The 25,146-nt window shown below is 40.2% G+C and overlaps 1 pseudogene; it reads right to left on the reverse strand.

The window, feature by feature from the left end:
* Window positions 1–1,400: 1,400 nt before the first annotated feature.
* On the reverse strand, window positions 1,401–19,238 carry LOC115431717 (NACHT, LRR and PYD domains-containing protein 12-like; annotated as a pseudogene).
* Window positions 19,239–25,146: the final 5,908 nt, after the last annotated feature.

Consider the following 25,146-nt stretch of genomic DNA (forward strand, 5'->3'; position numbering starts at 1 on the left):
TTTACTGTGGTCCAAATATGGGTCCACTCTGACACTGATTTGATTCTGTTTGTCATTTATTAACATTTCATAATTCCATGTGATGACTGTTAGTAGTTTGATTTGTCCTGCGCTCATTCCATAAACCTACCACTAAATCTAAAACTCTTCACAGAAATAAAGTCCGTCCTTTCAGTGGTTTCAACCCCACTGCTCAAAAGCACAACGGACACAAACATACATACAGTAGTGACACAGCGGTTGGAAACAGACTAGTGTGTGCTTTATTTGGAGATTTACCTGCAATCACACACTCACTGCTGTCTGTCCCATAGAAGAACATGACAGTGCAGTTTGTTTGGAACTACTGAGGCTTACATCAACCATGTGATCAACGTAGGGCTCACATCCAAACAGGTCCCAACTCTCTGCGTCTATGGCTCTGACTTTGTCACTGTCAACCAGCCCAGTATGTCATCTGTCATATTTTTACACTGACCAAGAACCCATCCTTCTGCTCAAGTAAGACATGAAACCCATGAGAATGTTTTCACAATGAGTTGGTTTCATTAGGATTAGTCTGAACTGAATGGAATGACAAAGATAAACGCACACATCACAACAGAAAAACACAGATTGAAATGGAAAAGAATGAAAAGAAACAGACGGAAACTAAAGTCCCAACTGTTGAACTCACCTCTGAACCCTTTATAGAACACTCCCAGAAATACTCTGACATTCAACATTTACACCTGAGTGTGTTATTGGAGAACCCAACAACACCGCATGACTTTGGGGACATTTTTCAACAGTTATTAGGTAGATAATCAAGGTTAATGAATTGACCATATTTGGTTCCTTACCTGTAATTGCAAAAAATAGAAAAAAACCCCGAATATATATAAAAAAAACAAGAAAAACACATTTAAAGTCAAAGGAACATGTATTTAAGAAACTAGAACATCACTGTTAGAACATCAGAACAACATGTGTGCTGGTCCAGACCCCTGTCCCATTAGACCCCCATGTGTACTGGTCCAGACCCCTGTCCCATCAGACCCCCATGTGTGCTGGTCCAGACCCCTGTCCTCCCAGACCCCCGTGTGTGCTAAGTCTAGACCCCTGTCCCCTTAGATCCCCATGTGTGCTGGTCCAGACCCCTGTCCCCTTAGATCCCCATGTGTGCTGGTCCAGACCCCTGTCTCCTTAGACCCACATGCGTGCTGGTCCAGACCCCTGTCCCCTTAGACCCCATGCATGCTGGTCCAGACCCCTGTCCCCTTAGACCCCCATGTGTGCTGGTCCAGACCCCTGTCCACATCCACATGACCCCTTTGAACATCATTCCTTACATTAGTTCCATTACTGCATGGAACTGAACGAAGCACAGGTGGACCTGACAGACCCTGGAGACCACATTGGACCTGACAGACCCTGGAGACCACATTGGACCTCAGATTGTGGACTCACTGTCCTCACTGGAACTGCTGATGTCACTGTCTTATAATGTATTTGGAAATGACCAAAAATAGTCACTTGCCTGATCACAGGTCCAGTTTTCAGGTATAAAGTGTAGTTCTCCATTAGTCCACAGGGTGGCAGCACAAAATAACTCAGTGCCATCCACAGAACACACTGGTTCACTGACTGTACATCCAATGAAAAACCTCTGGTCAGTTCCTTCTTTTTCAGCTCCTCCACTCCTCGGTGCTTCGTGGTTCCTCATGAATCCATCTCAGAGGATCATCTGGAATGATGTTTCATTGCCTTTAAAGTCACATGATGGACCGAGGAGGCGGAGCTACAGGAAGTCTGCTTCACCTTCTGTGACATCATCAGAGGGAGGGGTGAGGAGTGGAGGAGAAGAAGTGAGGATGTGCTGCTGCTTTCACATCTGTCGATCATCTAGACTCAGCTGATCCTCACACAGTCCTGATCACAGTGACTGTTCCACAGATCACCACTCCCATCTGAAGAAAGAAGAAAATACAAACAGATCAGAAAGAAATGTTTACGGAGACATTTCTGAATTTATTCAAACCACAGAGGAATCACTAAAAATAATCAAACAGACTTCTAATCATGGAGGTGTTCACCAAACCAGCACAAACTGACATTACTTACTCCAGTTTCTCCAGTTTACAGTGTGGACTCTGAACAAGGTCCTCCAGTTCTTTAACATCTGAATCCTTCAGGTCGTTCCAACGTATGTCGAGTTTTATCAGATGTGAGGGATTGGACTTCAGAGCTGCCGCCAGATAAGAACAGCTGATTTTGGACAAACTGGAGCCCCTCAACCTGAATTAAGAAGAAATGATGGAGATTCAAATTAATGAACATTTCAGCCAAATATATTTAGGTTTTCAACATGAATGTGAAATATTCAACATTCATTTCAACCAAACAGTTTTTACTGACTGTAATTTTTGTAGCTGACAGAAAAATCCAACATTAAATGGTGTCAACTATACAGTGGTTAGAAAAACTCTGTGAACCCTCAAAGTTTTCTGCATGAATTGCTCATAAAATGTGATCTGCATCTCAGTCACCAGTATAGACAAACAGAATGTGTTGAACCCAAAACCACACAGCAAATGGGGGGTTAAAAGCTTTGCTCAAGGGCACATCAGCCAACAACTCTCCACCAGTCCAGGGAATCGAACCTGCGACCCTTCGGTCACCAGTTGACTCTCCAGCCAATCCAGGCCATGGCAGCTCCAATCATGGAGGACAAATGGAATCCTGAGTTTGTCAACATGTAAACATAGAAGTAAAGTGACTAGAGTGGCTTCAGAAACAGAAAAAACACCTTTTGGAAAGAGCCAGTCAGAGCCCAGAGCTGAATCCAATAGAGACGCTGTGGACTGAACTCACCAGAGCCATTCACAGCAGACATGCTCAGAATAGAGCTGAGCTGATGCAGTTGTGTCACAAAGAATGATCCCAAATGTCCCTGGACATTGTGCAGGTCAGATCAGCAGCTCCAAAAATTATTGGTTATTGGTGCAAAAGGAGCTTCAATCATTACATTCACTGGGACTGTTGAAGAGTTGTGCTCAATAAACACATGAAATATTATTAGTGTTTGTGTGCTATTAGCTTAAACACATTGTATTTGTCTGTACTTGTGACTGACATGTAGATTAGATCATATTTTACGACCAATTCATGCAGAAAACTAGAACATTTCAAAGGGTTCACACAACTGTTCTTGGAACTGTAAAACAACAGAATGGATGTCAGTTATGTTTGTTCATAAATGAGGTTCAGCTGCTCCTAAAACAGAACTCTATCAAACTAACACTGAACTGACCTCAGACGCTGTAGCTTACAATGTGGACTCTGCAGGAAATCACACAGCTCCTTCACTGATGAATCCTGGAGGTTGTTTCCACTCATATCCAGTTTTATCAGATGTGAAGGATTGGACTTCAGAGCTGAGGCCACAGAAGAAATGCTGATCTGTGTTAAACTGCAGTTATTCAACCTGAAAAAAGAATAAATCCTACAGATTAAAATGTATTAATGATCCAGTCAGATGTGTTCAGGTTTTAATTGGTGACTTAACTCGACTGAACTTTACACTTTTGTTCAATCACTTTCTCATTTGTTTCAGTTCCATGTCTACAGAGTCAATGTCTTCTACAAACACACACACACACACACACACACACACACACACACACACACACACACACACACAATAAATCTGCCATGACTCTATTGTACTGATGGAGTGGATTCTGATCAAATGGACATCATTATAGTTCAGATAATTCTATTTTCAGTGTCTGTCAGTGCATCCATAAACACACACACTGTTGTTTATGTTTCTGGTCATTTCAACGTACAAATTCACTGTATTTTTCGGACTCTCTTAAAATTCTTAAATTTTCTCAAAAATCGACAGTGTGCCTTTTAATCTGGTGCCCCTTATGCATTAATTCTGGTTGTGCTTACTAACTGATTTTATGTGGTACACGGCGCTCAAAAATCTGTCCAAATGTTTTAGTGCGACTTTGGTAAGCTATGAAGCTGCACCGCTTGATGGATTGTCGGAGCATTAACTTCGTCAGGAGCCTCGCAGAATAATACGTAGTACTGTGCTTTAACATAATATTACAGTTAGGGATACGTTTACATCAAGAGGCCGGATGGCTTTTTCCACAAATCTCCGTCCCTACTGATCTGCGACTCCATGCGCGCCCATCTCACTGATCCTGTCAAAACCCAAGTGAAGCAAACTAATTCGGAGTTTGCCATCATTCCGGGTGGATTAACCAAAGAACTCCAACCGCTAGATATTGGTGTCAACAGGTCGTTCAAAGGTAAACTGTGAGCTGCGTGGGAGCATCGGAGGACAGAGGGCGAACACACATTCACCAAGACAGGGAGGCAACGCAGGGCCAGTTACGCCACTATCTGCCAATGGATGGTGGACGCCTGGGCTAAGGGATCAGTCTCAAGTGTCGACCGAGCTTTCACGAAGGCCGGAATCATCACTGAACAGCGAAGTAACAGCAACGAGACTGACTCGGATAATGACGAGAGGGATCCGGGCACGCTTGATGCAGAAATCGCCAACTGTTAAACTCAGAAACTGAAGATGAAGAATTTGATGGATTTGTGGAAGAGGAATGAACTGAAAAAGTGAGTGTATTGTTGTGTATTTTTATTTGGCTAGTGCTGGCTTCCCCTCTCTATTTCTGATGTGTTACAACTGAACAATGTTGAGAGTTATTGTGATCGTGGTTGTTGTGAGTTGAATAAAGTTTGACTTATCTGAATGTTTTGTTTCGCTTAATGCGCCTTATTTATGAAGATAGACCCGTTCGTTGATATCGTGCCTTATAATATGGTGCGCCTTATGGCCCGAAAAATACGGTATATTTATTTTTTTAAAAATACAATACAGGTATTTTGGATTTCATTTTGATATGTCTTATGAAAAGTTTTTTTTTTCTTTTTATTGTAAAGAGATCCTTCACATATTTGTTCTCATCTCTGATGAGGCTCTGTCGTTAGTAAAACATATAAACTCTAGAACAGAAACACTGAACTGACCCCAGATCCTGTAGTTTACAATGTGGACTCTGCAGGAAATCACACAGCTCCTTCACTGATGAATCCTGGAGGTTGTTTCCACTCAGATCCAGTTTTATCAGATGGAATGGATTGGACTTCAGAGCTGAGGCCACAGAAGAACAGCTGATCTGTGGTAAACTGCAGTTATACAACCTGAAGAAAGAATAAATCCTACAGATTAAAATGTATTAATGATCCAGTCAGATGTGTTCAGGTTTGGTGACTTAACTCGACTGAACTTTGCACTTTTGTTCAATCACTTTCTCATTTGTTTCAGTTCCATGTCTACAGAGTCAATGTCTTCTACAAACACACACCTGAACACATCAGTTCACATTTGATGTAAAATAACCTTCAACCAACTAAAGCCTCTAAACTTCACCCAGTGACTCCTCCTGCTTTAACTAGAACAGATGCTGTTTGTCATTAGACAACTGTCCCTCAAAGTACAATGAAAAAATACTCATGACTTCAATCACTGTAGAACACATATACTGTGTGTTTCCTCTAGTTTTTCCTGCTTCAATGTTACATTGTAGAATAAAAGACAAAACCTTTGAGTGTGTGTACAGATAATAAAACATATAAACTCTAGAACAGTAACACTGAACTGACCTCAGACGCTGTAGTTTACAATGTGGACTCTGCAGGAAATCACACAGCTCCTTCACTGATGAATCCTGGAGGTTGTTTCCACTCAGATTCAGTTTTATCAGATGTGAAGGATTGGACTTCAGAGCTGAGGCCACAGAAGAACAGCTGATCTGTGATAAACTGCAGTTATACAACCTGAAGAAAGAATAAATCCTACAGATTAAAATGTATTAATGATCCAGTCAGATGTGTTCAGGTTTTAATTGGTGACTTAACTCGACTGAACTTTACACTTTTGTTCAATCACTTTCTCATTTGTTTCAGTTCCATGTCTACAGAGTCAATGTCTTCTACAAACACACACCTGAACACATCAGTTCACATTTGATGTAAAATAACCTTCAACCAACTAAAGCCTTTAAACTTCACCCAGTGACTCCTCCTGCTTTAACTAGAACAGATGCTGTTTGTCATTAGACGACTGTCCCTCAAAGTACAATGAAAAAATACTCATGACTTCAATCACTGTAGAACACATATACTGTGTGTTTCCTCTAGTTTTTCCTGCTTCAATGTTACATTGTAGAATAAAAGACAAAACCTTTGAGTGTGTGTACAGATAATAAAACATATAAACTCTAGAACAGTAACAGTGAACTGACCACAGATCCTGTAGTTTACAATGTGGACTCTGCAGGAAATCACACAGCTCCTTCACTGATGAATCCTTCAGCTCGTTTCCACTCAGATCCAGTTTTATCAGACATGAAGGACTGGACTTCAGAGCTGAGGCCACAGAAGAACAGCTGATCTCTGATAAACTGCATTTATCCATCCTGAAGAAAGAGTCAATGTTGTAAATTAAATCCATTCAGGATCCAGTTCTATATGTTTAGGGTTTAATCACATGTTTCAGACTGTTTTTGTCAGATTTCTATGTGTAAACTCAAATGTCTAAAGTGTCAGACAAATGTCAACAGTAAACAGACTAATATTTACACATTATTTCTACATGTGTATAAATATGCATCAAATAGAGGGAATTTTTCCTTATTATTAACATTAATGTCAGTATTTAGTGAGTGTCAAACTGTTGGAATATGTTTTCATGGTTTGATGTCATAGAAATGCAAACCCCAGTGGATGATGTTCTCTATGACATCACCAAAAGTCTAAAGCTTTGCCATTGGAGCTGAAGTACTGTCCTGCAGTAAATGCACATCATTATTCCACCACTGTCACTGATGGAAATGTTTGAGCTGAATATTCACTTTCTCTCTGATGTCATATTAGTTGGAGTGAACAAACACTGAAACTAGGACTGCTTTTCTTTGGAGTCTTTCCCCCTATACATCTGTAGTTTCAGTTCAGAACTCATCTGTGTTGTTGTTCATTTGGGAGCTTTGTCATTAATGGCTCATCTTTTCATGTGGGACAGATCATCACACTCATATGACTGGACTCCTCACTTTCTGGACCTGAACAATGACTGGACTTGTGGGATTTTCATCCTACAACCTTCAGACGTTCTACACACATAAAGGTGAACACTCCAGACTTACTTGTAGTTTGGACATAGTTTGGAACTTTCACCTCCGTCATTTTGGCTCATGCTGTTTTACACTCTTTAGAGTTTCTGTCGGATTTGATCTTTGGTCAATCACATGTTTAAAAAAAGCACTTTTACAGCTTTAGATTCACTTCAGATTCTACAATTTCAACTTGATGATCATCTTGTCTATTTGAACAGATGCGGTATTTGATCATGTGTTGATTCTTTCTTTGTTGTCAACACAAAGTAAACTCTTCCTCCATGTTGAACTGTTGTCTGAATACAGTTGGTGAACGTTTGAACAACAGTGTCTTCCTGTTCTTGGTGTTCTTCAGTTTCTGTCAATTCTTTGTGTTTAGATACTGATGAATCTGTCATGACTATTGTACTGATGGAGTGGATTCTGATCAAATGGACATCATTATATTTCAGAGAATTCCATTTTCAGTGTCTGTCAGTGCATCCACAAACACACACACACTGTTTATGTTTCTGGTCATTTCAACATATAAATTTATATTCTATTTTTCATTAACTTGTTTTTTTTTTTTTTAAGAAAACAAAACACAGGTATTTTGGATTTCATTTTGATATCCATCCATCCTTCCATTATCTTCCGCTTTATCCGGGGCTGGGTCGTGGCAGTAACAGTCTAAGCAGGGATGCCCAGACTTCCCTCTCCCCAGACTCCTCCTCCACCTCTTCCGGGGGGACCCCGAGGCGTTCCCAGGCCAGCCGAGAGACATAGTCTCTCCAACGTGTCCTGGGTCTTCCCCGAGGTCTCCTCCCGGTGGGACATGCCTGGAACACCTCCCCAGGGAGGCGCCCAGGAGGCATCCGAAACAGATGCCCGAGCCACCTCAGCTGGCCCCTCTCAACATGGAGGAGCAGCGGCTCTACTCCGAGCTCCTCCCTGGTGACTGAGCTTCTCACCCTATCCCTAAGGGTGCGCCCAGCCACCCTGCGGAGGAAACTCATTTGGACCGCTTGTATCCAGGATCTTGTCCTTTCGGTCATGACCCAAAGCTCATGAACATAGGTGAGGGTAGGAACGTAGATTGACCGGTAAATCGAGAGCTTCGCCTCTCGGCTCAGCTCCTTCTTCACCACGACATTTTGATATGTCTTATGATTTTTTTTTTCTTTTTATTTTAACAAGTTCCTTCATATATTTGTTCTCATCTCTGATGAGGCTCTGTCATTAGTAAAACATATAAACTCTAAAACAGTAACAGTGAACTGACCTCAGATCCTGTAGTTTACAATGTGGACTCTGCAGGAAATCACACAGCTCCTTCACTGATGAGGGTAGGAGGTTGTTTTGACTCAGACTCAGTTTTATCAGATGTGAAGGATTGGACTTCAGAGCTGAGGCCACAGAAGAACAGCTGATCTGTGATAAACTGCAGTTACTCAATCTGAAGAAAGAATAAATGATGTAAATTAAATCCATTAATGACACACATTTTATTTATTTATTTTTAGGGCAGTGAAAATTAACGCATTAACTCAGATTAATCCATCATCATGATTAATCTGATCAGAAATGTTAACGTCATTAACCCATCTGCAGCAGAATGACTGTGAACGTCTGCTCCAACACATTTGGGTCAGTTTGTCCAGTAGAGTTAGAACAGAACCAGCAGAACCGGCCCATAAAGAACAGAACCAGCAGAACCGACCCATAAAGATGGAAGAACAGAACCAATAGAACCGCCCATAAAGAACAGAACCAGCAGAACTGACCGATAAAGATGGAAGAGCAGAACCAGTTGAACCAACCCATAAAGAACAGAACCAGCAGAACCGACCCATAAAGATGGAAGAGCAGAACCAACAGAACTGACCCATAAAGATGGAAGAACAGAACCAATAGAACCGACCCATAAAGAACAGAACCAGCAGACCTGACCGATAAAGATGGAAGAGCAGAAACAGCAGAACCGACCCATAAAGAACAGAACCAGCGGAACCGACCCATAAAGATGGGAGAGCAGAACCAGCAGAACCGACCCATAAAGAACAGAACCAGCAGAACCGACCCATAAAGAACCAAACCAGCAGATCCGACCCATAAAGAACAGAACCAGTAGAACCGACCCATAAAGATGGAAGAGCAGAAATATGAGGACAAAAAAACCCAGACGAACAGTCGACCCACAGAAAATCTTGGACCCACTCTGCAGGAAGGAGTTTTCTATTCACTGAAGCACTTCCAGATTCAAATACCACATTAACACCAAGCAGACGTTAGTCTGGATTCTGCCAACACTTGGGCTGACAGAATCCAAACTTGTGACAAACATGTTTAGTGCAAATATATTGAAAAAAATAAAAATAAAGTAAGGTCCGCACAACCTGTGAGCTCCCAAAGAATTTATTAACAGACATGAGGCCAGTCGGGTCTCGACCCAAAACGTTACTTTCTTACTTTTTTTTTTTTTTTTTTTGTTCATCCAGTTTTTTTGGGATCCTGCACACCCTTCATTTTCTGGATATGAGTGTCGATCACCTCTAGTGCAAATATATTCCCTTCTTTCTTGAGTCTGTTTGCTCAAGCAAAATGAAACACCATTAATATAGATAAAAAATTAATGACATTTAATCATGATTAATCCAAACTAATCCACAGCAACCCTGTGATTAATCTGACTAAAACTTTTAATTGTTTGACAGCGCTATTTATTCTATGATCAATACAATATGTAAAGTACAAATACTAGATTCCTAAAGTCGTTCTCATTAAAAGTAAAATGTAATTAAATGGTTTGAACTCATAATACTTAATGTGCAGGAAAATTGTTGCTGTCAGTGTTCTTTGATTAACAATTCAGTCCATAAATGAAACAATTCATGTTTCAGTTTATTACAAATATTTAAAATCAACCCATCTGCTGATCTGTGGGTTTCACTGTATGTAATATGTACATTTATTCAATATTAGAAGATGATGTTCTTGTTTAATGTTCAATCCTCTGATCTGAGCTGAAAAGGTTTCAAATGGAAAATGATAAACTCAAGAACAGACATCTGATGACAGCTTTTCTTGGTCTTATATTATTATTTTACTTTGCGTTATCTTATTTTTATTAGTATTTAGAATTTCATCGTGGTGCTTTTACTTGACTGTATTAAAAGAACATCTTCAACTCATCATATGACGTAAAATAAAGGATGATGATGGGTTTGTGTGACAAAGGTTTGGTTGTTTAATGCTCACACATCTGATCATGTAAACGTATGAATCTTACATTTTTAACATTTAAAGTATTTTTACAAACATCTCTTTCATCGTAGGTTTTCAGTGTCAGTTTTGGTTGTCTGAGATCAGATCAGGAACAGCTGTTGTTCCACTGGACCACATGGTGCTTCAGTAATTAGCACTACGGCCTCTGAGCAGAAGGAGGATTCCAGCACCAACTGTGTGTACCTTTGTGTGTGAGCGCTGCATGTTCTACCCTGTCTGCATGGGTTCTCTCTGGGTTCTCCAGGTTCCTAACATCCTCCTTCTTCATAGTTTCAATGGAAATCCAAATCCCTCATAGGTGTGAATGTGAGAATGAATGGTTGTTTGTGTGTGACAGTACTGCAGTGAACAGGGTGGACCCCACCTTCATCTATAGGTAAGCAGGATCACCTCTGGCACCCCCATGACCCTCAAGAGGAAAAACACATGGATGTGTTTGGACTGAACAGTAGACAGTCAGTGAACTAACCTCAGAGTTTCCAGTCTGCAGTTTGGACTCTCCAGTCCAGACGCCAGTTTCACTCCTGAATCCTTTAGGTTGTTGTGACTCAGATCCAAAAGTCTCAGATGTGAAGGATTAGACTTCAGAGCTGAGGCCACAACTTCACAGTGAGTCTGTGAGAGTCTACAGGCAGAAAGTCTATAAATACAGAATTTACAGGAAATTAATTATGAACAAATTTATTGAACATCTGAGTCTGAACGAGGTCAGGATATGGTGTTGTGTGACACCAGTTTAATGAACAGTTCTAAGGTTTAAAAAAGACAAGAAAACCAGATGAATAAAATAGACGAGTATAAAGACAGATGGAATGACAGCTTCCAAACAATAAAACCAAACACCCTAGATCTGCCCCTAGTGGCTGGATGTAGTATAGTTCAGACTGTTCTCCTGTTCTATGGGACTTCAGACAAACTACACAGTCAAAGTATACATCCAATAAATGTTCATTAGGCTGATATTTATTAAAGAAATCATTTGACTAATTACTTTGATTTGAATAAGTTACATGATGATCTTAAAATGAGTGATCGACCGCTTCAATGACCAATCACTGTCAAGAATCCCTCAGAAACTCAAACACAAACCAATCAATCATCTGGTGGGTGGACCTCACATCCCAGTGTCTCTACTCCATTGACTCTGATCATACAACCATCATGGCAGTTCCCATATTTCACTTTGACATAAACACAAGACAGAGGGTCATGTGATCCATCTTTAGATTCAGTCTATGATTCATACTGTTCATATTCTCATCAGTACTTACATGGCCTCTCTGCAGTTCCTCACAGCTGGGATCAGTCTGTGTCTTCCTTCATCTGATGTGTTGTACTTCTTCAGGTTCAGTTCATCCAGAACCTCCTCTGAAATCTGCAACATGTAGGCCAGAGCTGAACACTGGATCTTAGACAGTTTCGTCTGTGATCTATTCTTTGACTTCAGGAACTCTTGGATCTCCTGATGGACTGTTTGGTCCTTCATCTCTGTCAGACAGTGGAAGATGTTGATGTTTCTGTCAGGACAGATGTCCTCAGTGTTCATCTGCTTCAGGTTCTTGATGACTTCATGGATGCTCTCTGGTCTGTTTTCTTTTGGACCCAGCAGACCTCCTAAAAGTCTGTGGTTGGACTCCAGACAGAGGCCATGAAGGAAACGAACAAACAGATCCAGGTGTCCGTTCTCACTCTGAAGGGATTTATCATGACTTTACTGAGGAAAACACCAGGCTTGTCACTGACTGTGAAAACGCCAGAACATGTTTGTGAAAGCTGAGTCTCCCATAAACCTCTTCAGAACCTCTGTGTTGTTGCTGGTGTAACAGTGGTAGATGTAGACTGCAGCCAGAAACTCCTGAACACTCAGGTGAACAAAGCTGTAGATTGTTTTCTGGAAGATCCCAGTCTCTGTTTGAAGATCTCTGTACAAACTCCTGAGTACACCAAGGCCTCTGTGACGTCCAGACCACACTGATCCAGGTCTTCTTGGTAGAACATCATGTTTCTTTTCTCCAGTTGTTCAAACGCCAGCCTCCCCAACTTCAGAAGGACTTCCATGTCTGCCTTTGTCATCTCTCCTGATCTTGTTTCATGTCCTTTTTTGTACTTGTTCTTCTTCCTCTTTGTCTGGACCATGATGAAGTGTGAGTACAGGTCTGTCAGGGTCTTGGGCAGCTCTTCTCTCTGCTCTGAAGTCAACATGTGCTCCAGAACTGTAGAACTGATCCAGCAGAAGACTGGGATTTGACACATGATGTGGAGGCTCCTGGATGTCTTGATGTGTGAGATCATTTTGTTGGACAGATCTTCATCAGTGGATCTCTTCTTGAAGTACTCCTCCTTCTGGTCGTCAGTGGTGAAGCCTCGGACCTCCGTTACCCTGTCCACACATGAAGGAGGGATCTGATTGGCTGCTGCTGGTCTAGATGTTATCCAGATGAGAGCTGATGGAAGCAGGTTCCCCTTGATGAGGTTGGTCAACAGGACGTTGACTGATGACTTCTGAGTGACGTCTGAAACAACCTGACAGTGGTGGAAATCCAGTGACAGTCTGCTTTCATCCAGGCCGTCACAGATGAACACAAGTTTGCAGACGCTGATCTGCTCTGCTGTGACCTTCTGTAACGTTGGATGGAAAACATGGAGCAGCGTCAGCAGACTGTACTGCTCATCTGAGACCAGGTTCAGCTCTCTGAAGGACAGCGGAACCACCAGACTGACGTCCTGGTTTTCTAAACCCTCGGCCCAGTCTAGAGTGAACTTCAGCACCGTGAAGGTTTTTCCAACTCCAGCCACGCCGTTGGTCTGAACCACTCTGATGGGTTTCTGCTGCTCGGGTAAGGCTTTGAAGATGTCCTGACACCTGATTGGACTTTCTTGGATGACCTTCTTGGAAACTGTCTCCAGCGTCCTCACCTCATGTTGGGTATGAACGTCTTCACTCTGTCCCTCTGTGATGTAGAGCTCAGTGTAGATCCGGTTTAGACGGGTTCTACTTCCTGTTTCCTCAGTTCCTTCAGTCACACATTCACATCTGCTCCTCAGACTGAGTTTATGTTCAACTGCAACCAGACAAGAAACACTTTAAATAAACACAGCTGGGTCAAAACATCTGTTCTCATCTGTCAGTCAATGTTAATACTATTTCATATTGACAACAGTTTCCAAATGACAAACCCTAGACCTGTTACTATGGAAACCACTGATCAGACATGGATCTGATTTATACAAACAGGAATCATTCCAAAGCAGTTCCAACAACATGGACAAGATGATTGTCACTGACCAAATACTGAATAATGGGATTGAATTTACAGAGAATCAGTGAGTTACTTTGACCATCATCCTCTGTAAAACATTGAATTTGATCAATCGGAAATAAAATCAATATTTCAGTTGATCATTTCCAACATTTGATAGAAAATGTAGTTCAGTCTAATGCAGTTCAGATGTTCTTTGTTGTGATGCTCAGTCAGTGACAGTTGAACACATGTTGTGTTTAGTGAAGTGCAGACATGTTCAGACACATGTCCAGTCTTACTTTGGACAGAGCTGTGGATCTGCAGCTCAGCTCTTGTTCTGGATGTTTCTTCACACTGGGACAGGAGGAGTCTCCTGATGAACCAGACTGGTCCCAGTATGAAGTGATGCACTGTCTGCACAACCAGTGTCCGCAGCTGGTCCGGACCGGATCACTCTGGACCTTCTGACACAAAGAACAGGACGCTGGGTCCACCTCAGGAACATGAGTCCTCTCCGTCTCTCTGTGGACATCAACACATTGTTTAGAAGAAGCTTGTTCAAAGTTCTTTCAGATCAGCGTTCAAAGGATCACATCTACACTCACAACTCTGTGCTGGCTCAAGGACCTGGTCTGGTTGGGGATCAGACCCAGGACCTTGTTGCTGAGCGGTGCCAGTGTAAACCACTGAGCCGCCTCAACTCACAGTCTGTCTGAAAATGGCAGCTGGAAGGAATGATGAGCCTCCATTTCAGCTCACATGTCCAACCCAATGCACTGCTTGATTCTTTTGAAGCCCATGTTCAGTCAAACCCACCAGACCTGTGACCCAACAGCCTTAACCCAGCGCTCGGGTTCTGAAAACAACCCAGCATTTCTAAGTGTGTCCACCACACACAGAGGACTTCCATCTAAAACTGCTCTGGTCTTACTGGTCTGTTTCAGAGCTGATTCTCACACAAACATGTGTTTATGTTCATTCAAATGAAGAAAACACTTCAAGCAGAAAAACAGGCTCTTAGTGTCTGAACCTTTACACACATTTGGTTCAGGATTGAACGTCTTTCTTTTTGTCACATGTGAGTGAGTCTCATGTGTTTCACAGACTTTAAGGCTGTTGTTCATCTCAGAGTCTCAAACATCTTTTATTCACAGCAGCTGGAGTCCAAATGAGGAGTTTAGACCATTTCACTAAAGCTGGACTGGAAACTGTCAGTTCTACTCACACACCTGAGTTTGATTTGAACCAGTTACTAACAGGAACTGATCACATTTGACCTGCAAACTTCATCAGTATACAAGCAATAAGAGTATTAACAGTAATAATAGAGGACTGTATATGATCAAAAACACACACAACTATGAACGTAGAGGGTTCGGACTAATGGTTGCAGCTGTCAATCAAGACTTCAATTACATTAAAAATTCTTCTGTCAGATGAATTTATACATGTCAAATAAAGATCAGAAATAATGTCTCATCTGTAGAAACAGTCTCTTACTCTGTGTCTGAAGGTCCAGGTTCACGACTAAACTCTGGAGGACGATTCTTGGACTGGTCACTGTTCATGGACAGACATGTGGACACTGGAGACTCTGCTCTGGGTCTGTTATACTGACCTCTGGAAACAACACAAGTACAACAGTTGGATTGGACAGTATGTTAGTGTTATTCACATCTGAACACTTCATTTTCTATCACCTTTGGTTATTATTCATGTGTGTTTTTATTCTGTCTGAAGGACACATTTGGACTTTAAAGTGGACACATCATGTCCTGTTCTGTCTCTACTGTTGCTGAACCAATAAAGTCCAACTAGAATCAGTGTCTCATGTTTGTTGAACTGTGACAACCTGTCAACTGGTAGTTTACGTCCATGTCAGAACATGTGAAATAAACAGATGCCTCCAGACTGACCAGCTCTGATTTGATTCAGATTTGATGAAAACTGTTATTAATCCTAATAAACATAAGAAAAACTGAGCCTGATATTTTCATTATTTATTGAAAAATAATCAGCCACAGTAGAACCACAACATGTGAAATAAATATACAAATTGGACAGATATGATTTGCTCAGATGTGGAAATACACCAGGACCAAACTGCTCGTGGAGCCAAATAAATACATAAATAAATCAAAGCTTTGATGCTCAAACGACACATTAGTGTGAGTTTTCATCTAGTTGTAACTTGGTAAAGATGCTGCTGTGGATTTTCTTTTCCACACGTTAAAGACATCTTACACTTTAGACCAACTTCTTGTCCATGTTCCTTAGTCCTTACCTCTGTCTGTTACTAATTTAATGGCATTGACTGTGAATTTAAAGTGTGTTGAACTAGTGTTGGGAGTAATGCAGTACAGATTACTTTTTGCTGGCAATGCAGTAGTGTAAGGCATTACTTTTGTAATGCATTACAGAAGTAATGCATTACAGTAACAGATTACCTTTGCTGTAATGCAGTAGTGTCAGGCGTTACTAATCAATTTTCAGTAATATTTTACTCAGTACATGTTCAATAGTACTTGTGTTACAACACACTTTTGTCCATACTTTAATTACTCAATAAAAAAAAACAAAACAAAACTGGAAGACTGTGAGACCTGAAGGAATCCAAATGTGTCCTACAGTTCTATTTCCTGTTGGTGTTTCAGCCAATGGGTGCAGACGGCAGAGGACAGTCCACTGTCCACATGGACGTCTGCTCAGTACTAAACCTAACTCTGCTTTAAGGCTCCAGTAATGCATTACAATTCTGACTTAGTTTAGTTTGGATTTCCAGCTCATAGAATCATCAGAAAACAAAGAACCAAACAACATGGTCAAACTAAAGTTTTCAGCGCTCCAAAAGGAGTGGGAAGAAGTCTAACTTATGGACTCCACCCCCTAATGATTACATTCATTCTGCTTCCACTGCTTTAACACACTTTTTTTTCTATATATTTGTACAATAACACATAACATCCATACAAACCATTCACATACACTTCTTTTAGTCACCTCACACACAATCAGATTGAATAATCAAATGGTTTTAATATAAATTTGAATATTTATATGCAACTTTAAATATTTACTATAAATACAATCATTAATAAATGTGATAATATCTCCTAGTCTGAGACAGTAATATTGTAATGTAAGGGAATTACTCTGAAATACCAGTAATCTGTAATGGATCCCAGTTTGGAAATAACTTGTACAACACTGGTTGGAACAGCCAAATACATGTCAGTTCTTCTGTCAGACACTGTGGTCCACAGCCCCTCCCTCTGCAACTTCCTGTTGCACTCATCCTGTTTCCTGCGTCTGAGTCAATATAAAACTGAAGGACTTTTGGAGTTGTCTTTACAGGGTAACAGAGTTGACAGTAGAGTTGACATTTGTGCTGTTTTCAGCCCTAAAACCAACAGAACCAGACCACCACATGGCATTTTACACATAGATTCTTCTAAATATCATATTGGAGCGGCTGTTTTGTCACCAAATTTAAACGACTGAAAAGTCACTGAACTGAAGACTGAACAGAACTCAATAACCACTAGATGCCCATGGGTTTACTGGGATTCCAAGGGGTTTATTTTCAGGCTTTCTGCAGGAAAACAACACCAAGGCCTTTCTGCTGTCTCTCCTGTTCAGACTGCTGGACTGGACTGGACTGACCGACTGGTATAAAACCAGAGCCCACCCAGGTGCATATGGTCTAAGTTGGTGCCTGCTATTTATACCCAGGTGCCCACGGTCTAAACCAATAAGAAAACACAAAACAAAAAGGAGCCAAATACTAAAGAATGAAAGAAAGAACCATGAAAATCCAAAATATATGTTCAATATGAAACAAACAAAAGCAAACAAACCAAAAATAAACAATTAGTAAAAATACTAAATTACTGAACAAAAAAGGTCAATTAACTTTGAACCCAAACTAAACAGACAAATAGCTCCTACACATATATAAAGTCAAAGTCACATTGAAAGTTATTTCTAAAGATATTGTCGTAACACAGTTGACATAAAAGTGCCATAAATACACACTTGACTCCCACACCACTGTATATGAAATAACTCAGAAAGAGGAGACAGAACTTGGAGTCTTTTCAGTGTTTTCTTCAGGAGGAAATGACATCATGTGGAGCAGGTCATGTGATTTGGAATAAACACACTTCCTTCACAGGTGGTTTTGTCATGGGTACTGAGATGAAAGTAATTTCTTGACACAGATACCAATTGTTATTTTTCATATAAAACTTGATATATTGCCAAAAAAAGAAATATCTGTCATGATTATCTCAACTAAATAAAAGAACAGCAATCCAAACAGTATTTGAATAAGTTCATTTTATTATTGTTTATCTAATTAGAAGGTGGTTGTTATTAAATTTGGACGGTTCTTTAGATGACATTTTAGTCTATCAAGTCATTTATTAATTATTTATTAATCATTTATTAATAAGTGATTGTTTCCATAAATATTTAATAATTATGGAATTTTTAAAGACATGATCATAATGAACATAAAATAAATACTATTTTATTTTTTACTTTTCATACAGATGTATGTAAGATCTATCCCAAGGACTTCCACAGTCCCTCAGTTCTATATTGACCCGTCTGCATCGAGGCCTCTGTCAAACAGCTTTAATATGAGTTAAATGTCACAATAGACTCTGGATGTGAAATGAAATCACTGCTAAACAGTGTCCTGCAGATCATTTGAAAGAATAAACAGTCTCTTACTCTGTGTCTGAAGGTCCAGGTTCACGACTAAAGTATGGAGGATCTCCATTGGACCGGTCACTCTTCATGGACAGACATGTGGACACTGGAGACTCTGCTCTGGGTCTGTTATACTGACCTCTGGAAACAACACAAGTCCAACAGTTGGATTGGACAGTATGTTAGTGTTATTCACATGTGAACACTTCATTTCTATCACCTTTGGTTATTATTCATGTGTGTTTTTATTCTGTCTGAAGGACACATTTGGACTTTAAAGTGGACACATCATGTCCTGTTGTGTCTGTAGTCAAATATTAAAGGTGTGTGACAGTGGACTCACTGTGGATCAGAGGGTCCTGGTTCATTACTGCCCCCTGGAGGTTCCTTTATGGACAAACCCCTGTTTGTATCATGGGATAACTCTGCTCCGTCCTCCTCTTCATCCACACTCAGACTCATCCTGTGAACTTCAGTCAGTCTGAAAGGACAAACAGTCAAACTACTGTGAGCTCACCTCACTAAAACACTGTGTTCATCTGTCACAAACACTGACACAACAGGAAATAAGCCAGTGGACACAGAGTCCAGTAAACCTAGGGACACTCAGCCTGGAAGGGACTCCATCCATGTTTACAGTTCCAGTCCACACCCAGAAAACCCACTGAGAGACTAGAACAGGAAAATGATCTGAATGTCAGACTCACCCTGAACCAGACGTCTTCTGTTCTTCTGTCAAAATGGAGTCTGAACTCTGAATACGTTCAGGTGCTTCACCTGGGCTGACGGATGCCCCTCCCCCTCTGCATTTATTGGACGTCATGCATTCATACTTTGACCATGTGTTATCTTAAGGTAATAAACACTCCCTTTATTTGACTTCATAGTTTGTGAGATGTGAACAGTTCTGTGATTGTCTGAACACGTATTTATATGATAAAGTACATTCCAGTTTGTAGATGACAAACGTTGTTTTACAGTTGATAAAATGACTGATTGTGTATTCTTTTTGTGAAGCTAGAGTCCAAGAAAGTTGTTGTCTGTATGACATTAGTGCAGTGGTTCCAGTGGCTGCATTTGGTAACTGCCTTTAGGGCTGTGACCCAGTCATGATGGTGGAGTGCTGGGTTGGAGATGGCACTGGACCAGTTTGTCCTTGACAGTTTTCCAGGCTTCTGTTTGTTTGTTTGACTTCCTGATGAAGGCTTGAAGCCCAAACACGTTGAAGTGTTTTTTAAGGTCTACACATGACCATGCTGTGAAATAAAGGCATGTGAATGCTTACAGACAGTGCCTTGCACTTTTCTTGTTTGTTTTCTACTTTCTTAATCCCTTTTCCAAAGAGCACCTCAAACAAACTTTTTTCAGTCCTTGAAACACTCCTTCACATGATTTACTAAATATGACCTCTCATCCAGATTAGTGACGTTCAAAGAGTTTTACAGCTGATAAAACAGATCAGAGGTTACAGACAATAAAACTTCTAGGCCCTCTGGAACCTTTGGAGGAGGACGCTGACAGCCAAACTGTCCTCCATGATGGACAAAGACTCCCCAGCCCCTCCAGCACACACTCACTGCACTGAGGAGCTCCATTAGTGACAGGATGAAACACCCAAAGTGTGTGAAGGACAGGTATCGCAGGTCTGTCCTTCTGCAGCCTGTCAGGCTGCACAACAGAAACTGCTCCAAAAAGGCTGTGCAATAAACTGTGCAATAAACCTGTGGCCTGATCAGCCTGTACACAGCTGTAAATAGTATGTATATCTTTCTTGATTTGTCTTTATTTTCATTTTGCACTTCTTTTGCTCTTATGTGCTTTTGTGCTTTGCTGCTGTAAACCTGGAATTTCCCCTTGTGGGACTAATAAAGGCACATCTTATCTTAATACAGAAAAATAATACATGAACATGAGAGAAAAACCTAAAGAACTGAATTATACAGACACAAAACACTAGAGTACATTTTAAATTGTAATTTTCTATTTAACGTAAATACTGTAGTGTAAAATACTGTAAGACTGTCCTTAAGTAAAACTTGTCAGTGCCGTGAGGTGAGTCATGTCTGTAAACTCCTGTTAGTTTTAAAGACTTGAAGTGTTCAGCTGTTCTCAGGTCAGCAGACTGTTCGACTCAAAGCATCCAAACTAAAAAACCTGATTCACAAACAGCAGCAGCTTAAACACAACACATCTGCTCAGTAACAACACATTAGTCAAAACTAACCACAATTCAGTGAACAGACTGAATGTGTGCGGTTCTTCACACACACCAGTAGACACACTGTAAAACACAAGGACTGAATAAGTCCAGTATTAGACTGATGGACCTGAATATATACACAAGGAAAGAGTTCCCATCAAAACCAAACCTGAAAAAAGACCAAAACTAACAACTACATCCATCACAACTAAACAGAAAACTGGTGTTATGGAAAGTACTTAGCCCTTTCATGCATGAATTATGAGAACCTTAGTCAAGATTATTTTTTTTCTGGAGTGTTTTATACCTCCTTAGGCATAAAAAACAAAAGTTGCTATCGAGTTTTGTTTTTTTTTCATGGAGTTACAAAAATGTCCATGCATTTCATTTTTAAGTAAAGAATATGTATTTAAAACCCAATATCAGAAAGTAAAATGAAAACAATTAAATAAAAACATTTTTAAAGCTGCTAATTTGATGTTTTCTCACATTTTAACATATTCTAATACTAGTTATTACCTAATATAATATGCAAGAAACAACTCTTTTTGTCTCACAAATAACAACTGATTTACACTTAAATGTTAGTGCAGATCAGGTTTATCAAGAACAGCAAGTTATAGTAATGGTATGAATTGCAGTGTATTATGGGATGTTGCATAAGTGTCCACTGTGTTGGCTGATATGAAACTAAAACAACAAAGCCTATGACTATACACGCGAACAGATGGAGAAAACTGTCCACTGTAGTGACCACTATGCATGAAGGGTTAATAAGAATATAAATACAAGTATTCTGGAAAGTACTAAATAAAAATACAAATACTGGTATGAGTATTTAATGTGCTTTGTCAGAACCACACCAGATTAAATTCCTCTAACTCTGAACAGAATGTTAGTTCTAGGACAGGAGAATGGAGGCTAAGGCTGGAATTAGCACAGCTAGCTAGTATCAAGGCAGAAAAAAAGGCTAATGTATGGGGCTAATAAAAATATCAGCCTGCGGGGTAACCGTTCCTACATCAGTACAGTTTAGGCTAATGCTAATAGTCTGCATTAGTGCATTATTACATCAAACTCACCATTTAACCATGGCAGTCCATGGGAAAGTAGTCCTTTCAGCCGCACTCTGGTCTGCTTAAGGCAGTATCACTCCGCCTTTATTTGACCATTAGAAGGAAATGTTACTCAGAGCGAATCCTTCCGCCGGTTAACATAGTCCATGCATGTCCACAGTCCGTCCAGGGGACAATCACGGCTCGTGTCAAATTTCATGGTGGCCCGCAGCTTTGCTGTAATAATGTATTATTCTGTCCTGGTAGCACTGGCAAACTGAATAAGTCAATGCTAAAAGTGTCAAATATATTCCCTCCTTTCACCACATGATGGCAGCACCATGTAAATACTGTCTGGCTCTGCATCCTTGACCTTTGACCTTTCTCTCCTCATTTCTGTCATGGCTGCAAAGAAGAAGAGAACGTTGACTAAAAACCCCACCGCTATTTGAAGAGATGGTCATTCCAGAACTTCTACACTGAAACCAGGGAATTGTGTTTGTGTCATTTATAAAGAGACAGTTTCCTTTGAAAGGATTGAACGTAAATAGACACTATTTGACTAAACATGCTAACATGTAGGACAGGCTAACGGGGAGGCTAAGGCTAACAGGAAGTGACCCGTTGGAAAAGTGTAACTGGTTCATAACATGGAGACTTGAGAAAAATCGGATCTGATATTCCCAGACACCAGGGGGACAGTGGAGTGGATTTGGATTATTTCTCATTAGTCTGTGATGAAGCACCCAAACAGATTTATAAATGTGTGTTTGTGAAGCTGTTGATGATATGAAATGACCATGAGTGAAGTTTTTGGGGTCATTACAGATGGATGGTGAAGAGTGGATTGTCCACACTGATCTGCAATAAAGTCCACGATGAAGGAGGTAACCCCATGAAATGTCCCTGCAGAATTCACCAGCAGGCTCTGTGCCAAACGGCAGATCTGAACATGTTATGAAACCAGTGGTGAACGCAGTCACTTCTATTCCATCTGAAGCTGTATATCATCCAGTTTCAGCAGTTGTTGTTTCACATCCAGACTAAAACTACAAGTCATATACCACAACAATGGTCGGGGTCCGTGGTGCAGCGAGTTTTCTCGTTGGCTGACAGATTTGGCTTTTTTGGTTTAGGAAGTTCTGTAACTCACTTCTCTGATTTGTTCCTCACATTAAAACATGTTTGAGTGTAACTTCAAATTATTAATCAGACATTAAATATCACCTCTCATCCACATTAGTGACGTTCAAAGAGTTTCACAGCCTTTACAGATAATAAAACTTATAGAGAAAAATCATAAATGAACTGAAAAGTAGAGCAGAACTGTCAAAGAACAGATGAATTTCAGAGTCCACAGGTTAATCCAAAGCTAAAACATTCCAGTGTGAAGAGTCTGAAGTCATAGAGACGATGGTCTGCAGCAGGAGAATAGAACGCAGTACTTGACTGCAGTCCAGTATGTCCGCTTAAGGACAAATCTGAGCATTTCCTGGATTTTCTGCACCTTTATTCTTCAACTCCACCACATCTCAGAATAGTGATGGGATTTCCGGCTCTTTTTACAGAACCGGCTCTTTTGGCTCGGCTCACTAAAAAGAGCCGGCTCTTTCGGCTCCCAAGTGGCTCTTCAGATTTTTTGATGCTTAAATTAATTTATTACCAACAATAATGCAAAGTTATGTGCAATATAAATTACTAATGTAAAAAAAAAACATCCACTATATCAAATGTTTATTATATAAATACACCTTTATTTATACACTCTACAGTGATAAAAAAAATAAATTAGAAAGTGCAAAAGAAATGCTGAACTATTTACAAATGACCTTGACTAACTTTAACTATTTTAAACTTTTATCTTTTTACTACGAAACACATTTAAAGAGAAACAACATACAGATGCTTACAGAATCACACAACAAAATATAAAATAAAATGTGTTCAACAAAAAGAAACAAACATCAGCATCCAGATAACAGTTTTCTCCTTCAGTGAAGACTGGCACTGAGAAAAACCAAGTGCCTGAGCTTTGAGGGGTTGGTCCTGTTTCTTCTCTGTAATTATCTGCCCTGTTTTGGAGCAGATTCTCTCTGAGGGCACTGATGTTCTCCAATGCACAGTCTCAGTTCCATCACATGTGTAAGACGTGGCTAAACTGAAGCCTTGGTCTCCCACCAGCTCAGTGGGTCTGCACTTCTCTGGAAAAGGGGCTCCTCAAGGTAGGATCTCACTTCCAGAATCCAATCTGCTGAGGGATTCCGTCTGGTACACTCAAAAAACAGAACATTGGATTTAAATAATAAGATAACGTCAACCGGTCCCACAAAACTTTTTTATTTAAATTTTAAAAATACTAGATGACTAAATTTCAGCAAACCGTCTTAATTAAGTGCTACATCACACAGTTAAGTTGAATTTATAAACATGTTGAATTTACTCAATATTGTTACATTTAATTTAGTATACATCATTACATTGAATCAATTAAACACATTGAATTTACTATATATCATTTCATTGAATTTAATAAACATGTTGAATTTACTAAATGTTATGTTTGATTTGTTAAACACACTGAATTACTAAATATTATGTGTTAATTTACTGAATATCACTATGTTGAATTAATTAAGCACGCTGAATTTACTACATACGGTTATGTTTAAGTGCGATACCTTTGTATTGTAGCACAGGTGGATGTGTGCAACGAAGTTAACGCAATGTTGGGTGTGAGTACAAGTTATTTTAAATTTGACAGGAAAGAAGATCCAATTTGGGTTGATCACAGCAGGATAACCATTGCTCTGCCAATGGCTCTCACTCAGGGTGCAACTTTACAAATTACAAAAATTCAGAAAAATAAACAAAAGTCCAATAAGCATTGCCATACACATATTAAGTCAAAACTAGTACTAACACAACAACCACGCTGAATTCTTGAGCATAAAAATAACACATTTAAAACATAGTACACACTACCCATAATGCACTGCGGCAAACATGCCAAACTTCATTTTTTAAGTGACTGCGTGTCATATCAGTACTGGACTCTTGTATGTTTTGTCTGTCTTGTGTGTCACTTCCTGTTTTATTTTGTAGTTTTTCCCTCATGTGTCTTGTCTGGTGTCTTTACTTCCTTTTGTGTTCACCTTTCACCTGATTACCTTGCTCCTCCCTGATTATCTCCACCTGTGTCTCATTGTCTTCCCGCCCTCTTGTGTATTTAAACCCTGTGTTTTCCCCTGTTCCTTTGCCAGTTTGTGCTCTACAACTCGTTGTGTCACTTACCAGCATTACTTGGATCCTGTTCGTTTGTCTGCCGTGTTTGACCCGGTTTCGTCCCTCGACCATCGATTCAGCCTGACCTTTTCCTGCCTGCCTGTTCCCAACCTGGTTCGTTACCCGACTTCGTCTCTGCCTGCTCCCTTTTATACCTCAGCCTCCAACGTTCACCTGTGTGTCGACCTCCGCCT

This window comes from Sphaeramia orbicularis, chromosome 13, assembly GCF_902148855.1.
Source record: "Sphaeramia orbicularis chromosome 13, fSphaOr1.1, whole genome shotgun sequence".
Lineage (NCBI taxonomy): Eukaryota > Metazoa > Chordata > Actinopteri > Kurtiformes > Apogonidae > Sphaeramia > Sphaeramia orbicularis.